Here is a 16,956-nt window from a genome sequence, read left to right on the forward strand (position 1 = left end):
GACATGTGAGAGGTACAGAGGTCAGGGTATGATTTAGGAATAGGCATGCTTTCAGTAGGCTATGTGATGGTAGCATGCAAATATTTAGAGCATTTTCATCAAATAACGATGCAAGCTGCAATCTGCAAGCTTCAGTGTCTGATACTTAAGAGGAAGAGGTATCAGTGATTGTCCTGTTTGCTAAAATCCAGTCCTCTGGGTTTTTGCCTTCTGCAGGATCAGAAACCTGGAATTAGAATTAGATTTTCTCTAAATTCACCACACAGTCTCTCTAGATTGACACATGTCCATTGGGCATACTGATGTGTTGACCTGTGCGTGTTTCTTTGGTAGCTTTGTCCCCAAAAGCAAAGTGAATAGCTTTCCATACCATCAACAAAGAGAAGGAAATGGAAATATCCATAGATTAAGGAGCAGAATTTGAACAGCTACCTCTCAAGAAGGGCAAGAGCTCTTTCCCTGGACCATTAGGCATTTAAGAAAAAGGTTTGTGAATAATTTTTGTAGGCAAGTATTGCCTCTTTTCAGTTGCCCATTGGCTACATTGAAAATTGTAAATGGGGCTGTGTGAAATAGCTGGGTTAAAACAAAATCTCAATGCTCCATTTTCTTCTTTACACAGAATGTTGGTAGGAAATAAATTCAAACATTAGGGATTTAAAGTCAGAGCTGGGGAAACAATTGTGCATTGAAAGGAATGTTTTCATTTTCCAAGTAATAGTGCTGTGTTCACAAAAATAACTATGGAGGATATTTAGCTGATGCTGAGAATTGAAAGGTAAGAGAGTCACAAATAAGTAAAACATGGTAAATGCCAATTAAAATGAGAAAAGAAACTGATGAATAGATTGGAGACCTTTGTATTTTAAGAGACTTAAGTGAGTAGTTGTCCCTGTCAAGAAATAGGCTGGTGGTCTTCAGTGAGTGACCCAACCTCTCGGATCTTCAATTTCCTCAACTGCACAAAGAGGTAGTTATACAAGTTGCACGTCTCTAATCTGCATGAAACATTAAGATTTAAAATGCTTCAAATTAAGCATGGGTGGAAAGTAAAGATCATGGGTAGAGTGAGCAAGCCCTCTGGGCTAGCTGGTTGTGAGCTTGCACTGCATTGTGCTGATAACCAACATAGCAGCTCCTTGCCCATGAGCAAGCAGGTCATCACACTAAACTCTGAGTTCTATAAAAGGAATTCTTGGGCTGGGAAGATGGCTGAGTGGTGGAGTGCTTGCTTTGCATGCATGAGGCCCTGGGTTCAATTCCTCAGCACCACATAAGCATAAAAAGCTGGAAGTGGTGCTGTGGTTCAGGTAGTAGAGCCCTAGCCTTGAGCTGAAGAGCTTAGGAACAGCACTAACAACAGCAAAGAAAAGGAATTCCCAAGAACAGAAATTATACACACAAGCATACTATTGGATGCCTAAGAATCTTTACTGGGAGTGGGTTGGGAGGGATAGGTGACAATGTCGTGTTTTAACTTATAAGAGAAGCCACATTTTGGAAGATGGAATTTTGGAATCTTTATTACAGCACTAGCAGTCTGCAGGCTGCTCATTGTAACAAAGGCCTGCAGGCCATAAATACACATAACATGGTTAGGAAAGAAAGAAGAAAAACCAACAAACCAATAAACCAATTCAGTTCTTATGGAGAGCTGAACTGGGATGCCATGATGACAAGAGCCAGTGGACAGGACACAGGACAAGGCCACAGAGATACACATGGCATGGAGTCCTGGTGGCTAGGCTCCTCTAGGCCTAAATAGGGTCCAGGAAGGGGGCAGGTTCACAGGACACTTCCAGTGCCTGGCACTGGAATGACAGGTTCAGCAACCTATTAGCCAAGTGCCTGTCACCCGCCCCGCCCCCACCTCCAGGGATCCAGGTATGCCTATCACCTAAAGGGGGGGGTCATCTTCCCGCATCATAAAGACAAGATGACAAGTACATTTCTCTGAAATAGAGGACTCCTAGCTCACCCCCATTGAGCCAGGAATCTGCACTTCAAAGTATGACTTTTCTTACCTCTAGGCCTTGGAGCTTGGTGGACAGTCTCCCCATCTCCTGTATAGGCACCAGGATGGGTACAAGGAATTATTTAGGCTCAGTCTCCTTCCTTCAGTGGAAAGGGGTGACATGGATAAAGATGCATTGCAGCTACTTTGTATAATTACTGTATTTATATAATATATTTACAAAAATGAAGGCATCAACGATGACAATGTTCTTCATGAACACAATACTTGTCATCACTTACACGGAGAACCTGAAACAGTTGAACTTATTCAAGTAGAGGATGGAAGAGTGGTATTCAAAGGCTGAGCAGAATAGGCAAGTTAGGACTGAGAGGTGTTCGGTAGTTCCTGCCATGTTATCCACCTTCCTGGGGGCTGCGACAGTTGGCTTCCTCCTGTGGTTCTTGCATTCTCAGTTTTGTGCAGTTTCTTGGCCTTTATTGTGGTCTTGTTGGGTTTCTATGTGTAGGACATCTTTAAGTATCTTTCGTAGGGGTGGTTTGGCGTAGATATATTGTTTCAATTTTTCTTTGCTGTGGAAGGTTTTTATTTGTCCTTCTGTTACCAAGGAGAGTTTACCTGGGTACAAGTATTCTTGGTTGGCAGTTTGTTTTTAGGGTGTGGCATCCATCTTTCCAGGCTCTTGCTTTCATTGTCTCTGCTGAGAAATATGAAGTTATTCTGATTGGTGTCCCTTTATAGGAGCTTGATCTTTTCTCCCTGATAGCTTTAAGGATCCTTTCATTGATCTCTATTGATCCTGTGCAGATTACAATGTGAAGGTAGGATTTCCTCCTCTGGTCTGGTCTGATTGGGGTTCTAAATGGTTTATGTATCTGAATGGGCCTATCTTTTTCCATGTTTGGGAAGTTCTCTGCTAGGATTCTGTTAAATAAACTTCCTAGACCTTTAACTTGTCTTGAGGCCCTCCTTTACACCTATTAGGCTTAAATTAGGCCTTCTGATGGTGTCTCTACATGTTGAATAGATTATCATATTTCTTGGATTTGTCTTGAATACTTGTCTGTTCTTTCTCTATACTGTGTCTAGGCTGTCTTCAGTCCCAGAGATTCGATCTTCTGCATGGCCTCACCTACTGTCAAGACTTTGTACTTTGTTTTTTATTTCCTTTCCTTGTGATTGATCAGGTTTGATGGCTTCAAATTCTTTGTTGGAGCTTTGTTTTAGATCTTGTATGTACTTGTTTAGCTCTTTAATTTAGTTTTCAGTGTTCATTCTTAAATCCTTTAGTTGATTGGTTATAGTTTCACTGGACTTCCTTTCCTTCTGTCAGGCTCCATTCAGCATTCCTTTTGTGGCCTCCATGGATTCCTCCAGCTTTCTATTAGTGGATTCAATGAATGCCTCTCTTAATCTTTGTTTATTCTCATCCCGCTCACATAATTCCTCTATTGATTAACCTCCTCATTCTCAGGAAATTCCTGTATTAATCTTTGGTTAGCTTCATCAAGCTCATACATTTCCCTATCACACTCACACAGAGTCCTTTGCAGGCTTTCAATCTTTGATTCAGCATGTTTACCAATAGTGTTTGTAGAACATTTTGGAAACTCTCCTCTGGATTATTCATTAACTGTTCTGTTGCCTGATTTTCATGAGCAGGAGTTGAGATACCTGGACTTGCCATTTTTGTGTTTCTCTGGCTTGTTCTGCCCTGTGAACCTTCCTGCAATTTGAAAAGTCACCTTTCAAAACTGTTGATTGTGTGACACTTCCTTTATAGATACACACAGACACAGACACAGACACACATTCACTCACACAATGTTTTTTTTTCCCCTAGGGAGGCAGCAGAAAGAGGGTTTTTGCTTGGTGTTGGTGGCTCATGCCTATAACTCTACTGTGGAGGCTAAGATCCCGTTAGATATCAAGGTTTGAAGACAATCCAGGCAGGGAAGTATGTGAGACTTCTGTTCAATTAAACACCAAAGGGCAGAAGTGGAGCCATAGCTGAATGGTAGTGTATCATTTTTGCCTTGAACAAAAATCTCCAAGAATGTCTTCCCCAGTACTGGCACAAAAAAAGAAAGACAGAAAGAGAAAGAAAGAAAGAAAGAAAGAAAGAAAGAAAGAAAGAAAGAAAGAAAGAGAAAGAAAGAGAAAGAAAAAGAGAAAGAAAGAAAGGAGAAAAAAGAAAATAAAGAAAGATGGATCAAAAAAATGTGGAATATATACACAATGGAATTCTATGCTCCATCAGAAAGAATGACATTGCCCCATTTGTTAGGAAATGGAAAGACTTGGAAAAAATTATATTAAGTGAAGTAAGCCAAGCCCAAAGAAACATAGGTCCCATGGTTTCCCTTATTTGCAATATCTAGTATATGTATGAGTCAAGCAGAAAAGGCCAGATAATGTGATGTTAGGAAAATGAACCCTTAGATATGTATTTTAATGTTTTTTTCTTTCATGCATTTGTTTCTAACACATTTATAAGATTATTTCTTTGTTGCTTTGTATGTCCCTCCCCCACAGTATAACCCCTGCTTTCACTATATTTGATGTCGGTATAATTTGTGGAGGAGATGGGGAAAAACAAGTCGTTTAAGGATACTGGTGGACCTGTTGCAACAATGAGAAGTACAAGTTGTCATGTCGAAAATGAACTTTACATCTTTGGTGCGGGGGGGGGGGTGAGGATTGGGTAGGGGGGCGGGGGGGATGTGAAGGGTAATCAAAGGAGGAGGCTGCAATGCTTGATAAAAAATGTACTCATTATCTTGCCCATGTAATTGTAACCCCTCTGTACAGTATGTTCACAAAAAATTAAAATTAAAATTAAAAAATAAAACAATAAAAAGAAAAAAGAAAATAAAGAAAGAAAAGAAGAAAGAGAGAGAAAGAAAGAATGAAAGAAAGAAAAGACAAGAAAGAAAGAAAAGAAAGAAAGGAAGGAAGGATAAAAGAAATAGGATTATTTCTCTTTGCTAAACTTTAGATAATAGGGACCTTGAAGGATGCTTTCCTTGGAATGGAGTTATTTCATTTCTAATTCAGCAGATATTGAGGCTGCTAGAATCCTTGTTAATGCAGAGTAGTGACTTTCCCACAAACACATGCAAGATCCCTCTCTGTTTTGTTTTTCTGGAGGATCATGTAGGTTTAACTTAGAGTGCTGTAATGTGTACTGGCAACAATGTCTTTTTCATGCTACATTCAAAACTCTTGGTTCACTGTTGTAACTCATGGATGCACATAATTTCCAGCCTGCTTTCTCACTTCTGAACAGCAGCTGATATTTCAGACTTAGGCAAATCAACCAACCAAAGTAGTGACAACAATGGTGTGAGCACTGATGCTCTACTCTGAACATTTATAATTTCTGACTCTTTCCCTGTCACTGCTAAGTCCTGTGGAGTTGGGGTACTGGGTGAGCTTGATTTGGGTTCATCCACACCTAATGAAGAGGGCACTGCTACCAAAGTGATGGATATTAATAATGGCTTACAAGTGCTGAAGCCCTCCCTCATACATTGTGGTCTACTACTAATAGGGTAGCCCAATTAAGGCAGCACCCCAATATCAGGTCCGTGAACAAAAGAGGAAGACTGACACAAGTGAAAATTAAGCAAGCTTTATTTCCCCGTCTAGCATCAGGAAATGGACTGGCTGGTCAGGGACCGCCTTGACAGAGATGGACCCTGGGCTATTGTCTGACCCTATTTTTATAGCAGATTGACCATGAGGGACAAGCTGGACACATGTAAGTGACCAATAGGGTTGTAACATTCACACAAAACTGCATAGTTCTGTTGGGTCACATGCAGGTGACCAATTAGGTTGTAAATCGTCTCTGGGCAGTTGTTTGAACTGGAAAATCCTTCTGGCCGGCATTGTCATGTGGTTTTTGTGGGCAACAGGCAGGGGTCAGAACTGTAGTAGGAAGGGGAGCGAGTATGTGCTTGTAACTGATTGGATGCATCCACCTAGCTCCTAGCCTTTGTTCTCTGAGCTCTGTTATCAGGAATTACAGCCCACAGTTTGCTAAATTTCCTGGTTTGTTAGTTTTTCTGAGCTGATTCAGTTCCTATGGGGGTTGACGTTAATTTTAGTTTAGACAGGATGGATGTTTAACAGGTCACATACTTGTTTGTCACTGACATGAGGACAGGAAATGCTTACAAGGAGGATATCACAACCTCTCTGAGTACTGTTATTAGAATGGGGTCCCAACACTACATGGAATCTGCAATGCTCCCACATCCTTAGAAAAGCACTAACTTTCCCTGTGTGCATGCATTCAACTGTAATGCATCTATGTCTGTCAAGTTGTTTTAGGCTGTTTGTGCAGAGAACCAAAGCAAACTTATTAGGTTGATGACATCAAGAAACTAGGGGAATAGGTAGATCTCTGCATCCCCTTAAAGTAGTTGGTAGCAGCTGGATTATGGCACAGAATCTCAGGCCAAGGATACGACAGCAGAGTATCTCAAAGGCTAAACATGACCAGATGTTATTGGCTCAGCAATATAAAATAAATGTTTTTGTTTTGTTTTGTTGGCCATGGGTCTTGAACTCAGGGCTTAGGCACTGTCTCTGAGCTCTTTAGCTCAAGGCTAGCACTCTACCATTTTGAGCCACATTTCCACTTCTGGTTTTTGAGCGGTTAATTGGAGATAAGTGTCTCATGGGGATTTTTCCTGCCAGGCTGGCTTCGAACTGTGATCCCCAGATCTCAGCCTCCTGAGTAGGTAGGATTAAAGGCATGAGCCACTAGTGCCTGGCAAAGTAAGTAGTTGATAGGGCTTACAGAGGGGAACTCAGGCTGGCCCTGGGACCAGGACATGATTATTCCACAGTAACTGAGAGAGGGATAAACATCAGATAACATTTAAAAGACTGCCTCAAATTGATAGTACTTTGGCTGATTCAGATAGAATGCTTTTTATACTATATTTTATGCTAGGGATAGAACCAGGTTCTAGCACATGTTAGCCAAGCACTTTACCATGATTTATATTTCCAGCATGGGAAGTTGTTATTTCTGTCAGGGCTAGCTACATCCTCATTGTTGGTGACCCATTTGGCTTTATAAACCTGGAGGTGGGGCTGGGAAGGTGGCTCAGTGGTAGAGTGCTTGCCTTGCATGCATGAGGCCCTGGGTTTGATTCCTTAGCACCAGATAAGCAAAAAGAAAAAAGCCGGAAGTGGCGCTGTGGCTCAAGTGGTAGAGTGCTAGCCTTGAGCTGAAGAGCTGAGGGACAGCGCCCAGGCCCAGAGTTCAGGCTCCACGACCAGACCCCCCAAAAAAATTTAAAAAAAAACCTGGAGGTGACTCCTCTGGGTTCTATAGAGTTGTGGAATGCTTGGATTTGGGTGTGTTTCATGTCAGTGGTGATGACAGTTCTGAAAGTCATTTCAGCCAACCTCTCATTTACCAGGAAACCTTCACTTACTGGGAGACCCTCCCAGTGTTTGCCAGCTACTTGTAACTCTGGGGTTCCTAGGAATTTTCATTTGTTTTCAGTCTCTACAGCATTCTACTGGGGAATTGAGAGAACACAAAGAACTGGCATTAAATCAATAACAAGACACCTGGGTTAGAAATTCCTATTCTTGACCTTTGTGCCAGAATGAAGTTATGCATGAAAAGGCTGACAGAGTTGGCTAATTAAAATTAAAAATCTAGTCATATGACAGCCACAGCATATTTCAAATGCAAAAGCCACAAAGTGGTAGAGTGCTAGCCTTGAACAAAAAGAGCTCAGAGACAGTGCCCAGGCCCTGAATTCAAACACCGAATTAAAACACCATGGCTAACAACAACAACAACAACAACAACAACAACAACAACAACATGCCAGACATGTATGTGACAACAGTGGAAAAGGTGTCAATATCTTTACATGTAATTGGGAAGGGCAGAAGATAATATATATAAGCACTAATCTCTTCTGTTGTGGGTGTGAAGAAACAAGACCACTTCTGGGATGTCAGTATCAATACAAGAGGGATATTATCGTGCTTGTGATTCACACTAAGTAAGGTGAAAGTGTTCACATGACAATACACTAAATCTACACCTTGAAATATATTTAAAATAGTACAATTATTCTGGAAATAAATTAAAAATGGTACAAATAGGCGGCTGAGGTCAGGAATATAAAGTTTCCAAATCAGCTAGGAAGAAATGTTTTCCACATCACTTCTCAAACAATTCTTGGGCATGATGCTATGAGACCAAGTTTAAGACTGAAGGATCAAGGTCAAGGCCCAGCCCTAGAAAAATTCAGGACCCTACATTAACATAGCCAGGATAATAAGGGATGGTTGCTTAAAAGACCAGATTGTGCCTAGCAAGCAGAAAGCCCTCAGTTCAAATCATAGTTCATGCCAATAATAATTAATAATAATAACAATAATCTGATTTGCTAATGTATTTATCAAAAATATTCTTTACTATAAAAGGAGGCCTAGCATTTATGGAAATTATTATTGTCTTACCGTCCGTGTGTATAAACTGAATTTAGCTTTGAACTACCAGGTTCATTTTCTACCAGAAGACAGATGCAAAACGAATCATCTTTTATAACTAAATACATGGATCTCAGCTAATGCATTTTCTTTCATTACAAATGTGTAGTGAATTCACATTCCAGATATATTTGGAAATACCAGCAACAACAATCACACAAAAATGACAAGTCAGGACCCAAACAAGTAACTTCTATATCAGTTAAGATGAGCAGTATCCATTCCTCTTCCTACTCCCCTTAACCTCATTGCCCCTGGGATAAAACATGTTTCAGCTTCAAGCAATGTGAAACTAGGTGCATTCATTTTCTACCATTTTATGCCGTTAATGACAGAGAGAGAAAATTACTGCTATATTAATAAGAGCTCACATACACAAAGTCTTTCAAAGATAATCAAGACAGCAAACCCCAGCTGGGCACTGATGGCTCATGCCTTTAATCCTAGCTACTCAGGAGGCTGAGATCTGAGGATCACAATTCAAAGCAAGCCCAGGCAGAAAAGTCTATGAGACTTTTATCTCCAATAAGTTACTTAGAAAAAGCCAGAAGTGGTATTGTTGTTCAAGTGGTAGAGTGCTAGCATTGACCACAAAGAGGCTCAAGGATAGCTCTCAGACCTGGAGTCAAAGCTCCAGAACCAGCTAAAGGGAAAAAAGACAGCAAATTCCTTATTGCTTGAGTTCTACAATGTCATTTAAGAACAAATTAGATTCATGACTGTTGCCTGCAATCCCAGCTACACAGCAGACAGGTATTTGGAGGATTATGGTTCAAGACCAGCCTGTAAAATCCTGATCTGAAAACTTAAAAAAAAAACCACTTGAGATTATATCTAAAAACAAAGAATGTTTCAGGGGGTATGATTGAAGTGATAGAGTACCTGTCTAGTGGTTTGGATGCTCTGAGTCCACACCCCAGATCTGCCAACAAAATAAACAAATAAAACCCCAAACCAAATTGGATAAAAGCTGTATGGAAACAACAACAACAAAAAAACCGAAAGCATGTTCTTAATTCTGAGTATGTTATCTACCAAAAGCTAACTTTAACAAAATAATGTCTAGTTTTAACCAATACCTTATGTGTTGGAAATACCAGTTCATAGGTAACAGTCTGAGACAGTAGATTTTAGTAGTAGCTCAAAAAATCCTGTAGAATTTTGGACAACTCTTGTAAATTCTAAACTTATTCTACATCTGACTTGAAATAGAATATTCTAACAAGATAATACAAAATAATTTTAAATGCTGGGTTTTGCATTCACTGGTTTGCATTCACTGCATAAAAAGTAGAGATATTACTTCTTTTCAGGATTTGTCAAAATATATCTGTCTACTTGAATCACATTTGAACATCTGAATGGTATCTTTCTGGTTGGAGACCATGAATGACTATTCTTAGATTCTGTCAAATTCAGAATTCTCTGGTTCTTACAGAATAGTTTTTCCTTCACCAAATTAAACCTGGAATAACTGGCAAAGTATGGAAGGACAGGCGAGTTTCTACTTTCTGTGGCTGCTGATGTAGTAAGTGAACACACGGGTAAGTGATACTCAGGTGGGTGTGAGTAAAATACCTATGTATTTTTTACCTATGCACACTTCCTGCCCAGGTAGCCTTCAGAGCAACTATAACACAACAGTGTTAACTGTTAACTACACCATAGAATCAACCCTAGCCATAACATGTTACATCTTAAAAGTTTTTACATTTAGGTATCTGTTTAGAGAGTCAGAAGTAAAAATACCATGAGGTCTTTTTAGGTGACTAGTCATCTAAAGTATGTTTTATACATGTATTTTCCAAATTGATGATTAACAGTAACAAGAGTTTTCAAACATAACCAAAATTTTCATACATAAGAAGAATAATGCCTGTACCAGTCATTTCAGTGATTCTCCATTGTTGAGTGATTTACATAAGCTCATCTTTAGCCTAAATCTTTTTAAAATGTTAATACTTTTTATTGTAAAAATACTGTACAGAGGGGTTACAGTTACATGAACAAGGTAATAAGTACATTTCCTATCAAGCATTGTTGCCTCCTCCTTTGTTTTTCCCCTACCATCCCTTCCTTCCCACCTCTACAACTACACTCCCCCACCCCTGCCCCCACCTAAATTGTAAAGTTTTTCAACATAGTGTCTTGTACATCTCATTGTTACAATGGGTCAACCTGTATCACTATTCAAGCATTTTGTTTTTTCCCTTTTGCTCCCCAAATGAGCGAAGTGTATATACAAGATGCAGGACACCAACATCAAATACAATGAAAACAGAGGTTATACTGTAGGGGAGGAACATACAAAGAAACAAAACATCACAGGATACATTATAAATATGTTAGAAACAATAGCAAGAAAGAAAAAAGCACTTGTGTCCCTTTCTTGGGGTTCATTTTGCTTAACATCATCTTATCTGGTCATATGTACATAGATTTTGACCTTTTCTGCTTGTCTCAGACATATACTGGTTATTACAAATAAGGGGAACTAAGGGACCTACGTTTCTTTGGGCCTGGCTTACTTCACTTAATATAATTTTTTCCAAGTCTTTCCACTTCCTAACAAATGGGGCAATGTCATTCTTTCTGATGGAGGCATAGAATTCCATTGTGTATATATACCACATTTTCTTGATCCATTCATCTACTGAGGGGTATCTGGATTGGTTCCATATCTTAGCTATGGTAAATAATGCTGCAATAAACATAGTCGTGCTGGTAGCTTTAGTATGTCCTGTTTGTGATCATTTGGATAAATGTCCAAAAGTGGGATTGCTGGGTCATAGGGGAACTCTATTTAGAGTCTTTTGAGGAAACTCCATACTGCTTTCCAAAATGGTTGAACAAGTTTCACTCCCACCAACAATGCAGTAGGGTTCCCTTCTTCCACATCCCATTCCAGCATCTGTTGTTATTAGAGTTCTTGATTGTAGCCTGAGGTATAATGTGGCTTTTTTCCCAGGCAGGCTAGGCGTACAATCCCAATTTATGCTTTGTGTTATAATTAGAATGACAGATGGCCCAGCCTTTCTAATTACGTGGCTTGAGAATATTTTTGTCTGGGTAGGGCTTGAATCCAGTCCCTTATCATCTGAGTAGCTAGGATTACAGGTGGGAATCACAAGTGTCTGGCCTAGACACACACCCTCTGAACGAAGAACCCAGGGCTAGGGAACAAAAAGAGGTACAGCCAAATGTCACCTGTGCCCCAGGGGTTCATAATGGGCCTGACACATTGTCAGTTTTCCTAGCACATAGATCAACTGATATAAATATATGTAGAATTGAAGAAACTGCAAATTTCCTAAAATGTAATCATCCACTCATTTGTCCCCTATCATGCTTCTCAGTGCCGAAGCAACACATTCTACACCATGTAAAAAAGGTTCAAAGAGAGACAAATCAACCTGTTTCCTGTCTGGACTATTCCAGGTCAGTAACAAGTCAGGTCCCTTACTGTCTTTGCTATGCCATGAACTGCACAAATCAGGGTCTGATTGCAGATGAAGGTGTCTCTCCCTGACACCTGTGTTTCATAGAAATTTCAACAGAACAGGAATTGTCCTTTGTCTGTTGCCAAGAAACCTCAAGCTTCTTTTTCATCTGTCCCCAAACTCAGAGTTATCAACATGTATGGAGCAACTCTACCAGACAAGAGCACCAACCACATGCTGGGGAAGAGTCCTTCTTGTTGACAAGTGAGCTTTGCAGAAACTCACCTTCCAGCCTTGCTTGCTGTGAAGCCCACTGCTTCCTGCTAGAGGTATGAAGTTAGGGAATATAAACTGCTTCCTTCTGAAATTAAGTTCTAATCTGTTAGAAAGATGCCAGGACAGTTCTAACTTCTCCTTTTCTCTCATTCCATGAGGTACAAGAGTAATATTCAAAGGCGGAGGACTTAATACAAAAGTTTGAACTCGGGCCTGGGTATAGTCTTTTAGCTTTTAATGTTCCCAGGCTGGTGTACTACACCTTGGTCACACTTTCATATACACTTTTGGGTGGCTAATTGGAAGTAATAGCCTCACAGACCTTCCTGCCTCTGTTGGCTTGAACCATGATCCTCAGATCTCAGCCTCGAGTAGCTAGGATTATAATCCACTGCTGCCAGATGTTCAATGAGATTTCTTGATGATTACTTAAATGTTAGCATATTATTTGCAACTATACCAGATAGAGTGTCAGGAAGAGGGCACTGGACACATTGGGATGGATTAGCTAAACACTAGGGGAAAGAAGCAGACAATGAAACCACAATATAGGATCTGTAAACTGTACAGTATACTACAGGTGTATGGTGCTGTGTTTACTAAAAGAAAGTAGAGGGGAGGGAAAAAGGAGGGAAGAGTAAGATAGGTAGAAAGGGTAGGAAGAAGGTGGGAAACAGAAAGCCATTTGGACGGTGTGGATGGCATAGGAGATTTGGGTAGGGACTGCATGGCACCCAGGGTAGAACAGGAAAGAAAGCAGAGAAAGTCACCTGGAGGTGACATTCTGACATTAACATGGAGGGGAATAGGAGTCAACCAAGCTGGCATTCAAGCAGAGGCAATAGCTGGGAAGGAGAATCTCAAGCCAAGTCCACCATGTCAAATGTAGACACTGCAAAGATGCCAAGGCAGTTGGTGGAGAAAGAAGGAGCTGAATGGCCATGGGGAGGTGAGAGGGTCAGAGGGCCAGGGTCAGGTGGAGGAGCTTCTGCTTGATCAGCTACAAAGAGAGCATGACTGTAGGTCATAGATTCCACAGGGAATTCTGCATGGAGCCACAGAGCCCAAAGGAGGAAGGAAGTAGGACAAGGACAGTGAGAGAACAGGAGGGTCTAACCAAAGAATGGAACCAGGTGAGACTGACTCAAAAGTTCATCTGGGTTCCTATCCTTATCTGATATCTGTGCTGCAGTCACAGAACCACATACCCAATTAAATCCACTCAACAGCCCTCCTACTGAATAGAGGTTCAAGGGGCCTGTTATGTGCACTACACACAATGTACAGGACAAAAGTTGGTAACTGACCAGTGTAGGTCCAGAGGAAAATGAGATTTGAATCTGATGGACATTTGGAAATGCAAACTGTACATGTGAACAACATAGCAGTTCCACAGAAGTCAGGCTCTAGAAAGAGACATTCACAATGGTCCACATGGGAATATAGCCTTCTCTACATCCAGAGTAGGGGCATTGTGCTGAGAGGAAGATTGTTAGAATGGGCCATAGAGAATGAGACTCCTCCTCACACTTTTTCTGTATCAGGCTGAACCAGCTGTGGGCTTGTCCTCTCCCTCAAACAGTGTAAAAACAGATGTAGTTACAACCCAGGGTCTTTAGCCAATACTGAGGACAAACCAGGGATTTCATAAAAGCATTGCAGAAACCTTTGGAGGGTCTCCCTGGATGGAAAGACAGCTGATTTTGGCTTCCCAGAGCGCTACAAAGACCAGCAAGTACATCAGTCACCTTTCTTAGGGAGGACAGCTTGGCTAGTACACAATGTCATTAAAGAGAGCTCAGATTTTAACTTACAGTGGACAATTCTCTCATCAAAACTGAGTCCATACACTAAGGTAGCTCAATTTCCGTTCAATTACTTGTTAAGTAAAGTGACAAGTTTCAGCTGTTTCCCTTCCCTGTGAGATGGGTTAATAGCCTGAATCCCAACATAAAACAGAACTTGTAGCCACAATACCAAACCCCAAATCAAATGCAACAAAAGGTCTATATGAACTCTTCCATATGTGACAATTTTTTGTTAACCATCTTTTACATATATGCCTTAATTATTTTTAGAGGTATTGTTATTGATTTTATATTTAATCTGTATAGTTAAGCTATATAATAAGATGCTTTGCAGTATATACACAGTGAAATGATTAATACAGTCAAGCTAAGTAACACATCACTTTTAATATATTTTTTATTGTAAAGATACTGTACAGAATGGTTACAGTTACTTGAGTAAGGTAATCAGTACATTCCCTATCAAACATTGTTACCACCTCCTTTGTTTTTTCCCTACCATCCCGTCCCTCCCCACATCCCCAACCCCTCCCTTTCCCCCCCCCCCCCGAGTCTGCCCTTCCCACATGAAGGGAAGATTGTTTTCAACATAGTGTCTTGTATATCTCATTGTTACAGTGGGTCAACCTGTATCCCAATTTAAGCATTTTGTTGTTTCCCTTCCCCTTCTCAAATTAGAAAAATGTATATACAAGATGCAGGCACTGGAATCAAATACAGTGAAACCAGCGGTTATACCATGGGGGAAGAACATACAAAAGAAACAACAAAAATCACAAAGCACATTATAAATATGTTAAAAACCACAGCAAGAAAGAAAAAACCACTTGTGTCCCTATCTTGGGGTTCGTTTCACTTAACATCATCTTCTATGGTCATATGTACAAAGCTTTTGACCTTTCCTGCTTGTCCTAGACATATACTAGTTATCGCAAATAAAGGAAACCATTGGACCTATGATTTTTTTGAGCCTGGCTTACTTCGCTTAATATAATTGTTTCTAGGTCTTTCCATTTCCTAAAAAATGTGGCGATGTCATTCTTTCTTTTTTTTTTTAATTTTATTTTATTTTATTTGTGAACATACTGTACAGAGGAGTTACAATTACATGGGCAGGATAATGCGTACATTTCTTACCAAGCATTGCAGCCTCCTCCTTTGTTTACCCTTCACATCCCTTCCCAGCCTCCCCCCTCCCCCCATCCCAATCCTTCTCCTTCCCCCCTCCCCCTTCCCCCCCCCCCCCCCCCCGCACCGAGGTTGTAAAGCTCGTTTTGGACATGACAGCTTGTACTTCTCATTGTTGCAACAGGTCCACCTGTATCCTTAAACAACTGGTTTTTCCCCATCTCCTCCACAACTTATATTGACATCAAATATAGTGAAAGCAGGGGTTATACTGTGGGGGAGGGACATACAAAGCAACAAAGAGATAATCTTATAAATGCTTTAGAAACACATGCACGAAAGAAAAAAACATTAAAATACACATCTAAGGGTTCATTTTCCTGACATCATATTATCTGACCTTTTCCGCTTGACTTATAAATATACTAGATATTACAAATAAGGGAAACCATGGGACCTATGTTTCTTTGGGCCTGGCTTACTTCACTTAATATAATTTTTTCCAAGTTTTTCCATTTCCTAACAAATGGGGCAATGTCATTCTTTCTGATGGAGGCATAGAATTCCATTGTGTATATATACCACATTTTCTTTTTTTTTTTTTTTTTTTTTTTTTTTTTTTTGGTCGGTCGTGGGGCTTGAACTCTGGGCCTGGGCGCTGTCCCTTCAGCTCTTCAGCTCTAGGCGAGCGCTCTACCACTTGAGCTACAGCACCACTTCCTATACCACATTTTCTTGATCCATTCATCTACTGAGGGGCATCTGGGTTGGTTCCATATCTTAGCTATGGTAAATAATGCTGCAATAAACATAGCTGTGCTGGTAGCTTTAGTGTGGTCTTGTTTGTAAACATTTGGGTAAATGCCCAAAAGTAGGATTGCTGGGTCATAGGGGAGTTCTATGTGAAGTCTTTTGAGGAACCTCCATACTGCTTTCCAAAGTTGTTGAACAAGTTTACATTCCCACCAACAATGGAGTAAAGTTCCTTTCTGTCCACATCCCCTCCAGCATCTGTTGTTGTTAGAGTTCTTGATTTTTGCCATTCTAACTGGAGTGAGGTGGTATCTCAATGTTGTTTTGATTTGCATTTCTTTTATGGCTAGGGATGTTGAACATTTCTTCATGTGTCTATTGGCCATCCTTCTTTCTTCTTCTGAGAATTTTCTCTTTAAGTCTTTCGCTCACTTATTTATTGGGCAGTTGTTTCTTTGAGGATTTGTTGTTGGGGGGTTTAATTTTTTGAGTTCCAAGTATATTTTAGATATGAGACCCTTGTCCGTTGTATGGCTAGTAAAGATCTCCCAATCCGTGGGCTTTCTATTGATCTTGCTAGCTATGTCATTTGCCCTGCAGAAGCTCTGCAACTTTATGCAATCCCATTTGTCCAACCTTTCTTTGATTTGTTGTGTTTCTGGGTCTCTATTCAGAAAATTTCGGCCTGAGCCAAGGAGACCTAGGGTTTCTCCTATTCCATCCTGTAATGTTTTCAGAGTGTCTGCTTTCACTTCGAGGTCTTTGATCCATTTGGAGTTGATTCTGGTGCAGGGTGATATATAAGGATCTAGCTTAAGTTTTCTACATGTAGTTAACCAATTTTGCCAGCACCATTTACTGAAGAGGTTGTCTTTCTTCCATTCTATTGTTTTAGCTCCCTTATCGAAGATTAGATGGCTATAGGTCTGTAGGTTCATTTCTGGGTTTTCAATTCTATTCCATTGGTCCTGAGGTCTGTTCTTATGCCAATAGCAAGCTGTTTTGATTACTATGGCTTTATAGTAGTGTTTGAAGTTTGGTA

At 40.3% G+C, this 16,956-nt stretch overlaps 2 long non-coding RNA genes across 2 annotated transcripts in view; one reads left to right on the top strand and one right to left on the bottom strand.

Annotated features, from left to right (window-relative positions):
- The window catches only part of LOC138840337 (uncharacterized), a 134,048-nt gene that overhangs the window by 77,594 nt on the left and 39,498 nt on the right, over positions 1-16,956 (bottom strand). The gene's annotated exons all lie outside the window — the stretch shown is intronic.
- On the top strand, positions 9,954-14,937 carry LOC138840338 (uncharacterized). Its single transcript, XR_011376072.1, has 4 exons — positions 9,954-10,053; positions 11,866-11,947; positions 12,135-12,278; positions 14,712-14,937. It is a non-coding gene; the product is annotated as an uncharacterized lncRNA (long non-coding RNA).

Source organism: Dipodomys merriami, unplaced genomic scaffold, assembly GCF_024711535.1.
Source record: "Dipodomys merriami isolate MVZ:Mamm:240054 unplaced genomic scaffold, mDipMer1.0.p SCAF_3, whole genome shotgun sequence".
Classification (NCBI taxonomy): domain Eukaryota; kingdom Metazoa; phylum Chordata; class Mammalia; order Rodentia; family Heteromyidae; genus Dipodomys; species Dipodomys merriami.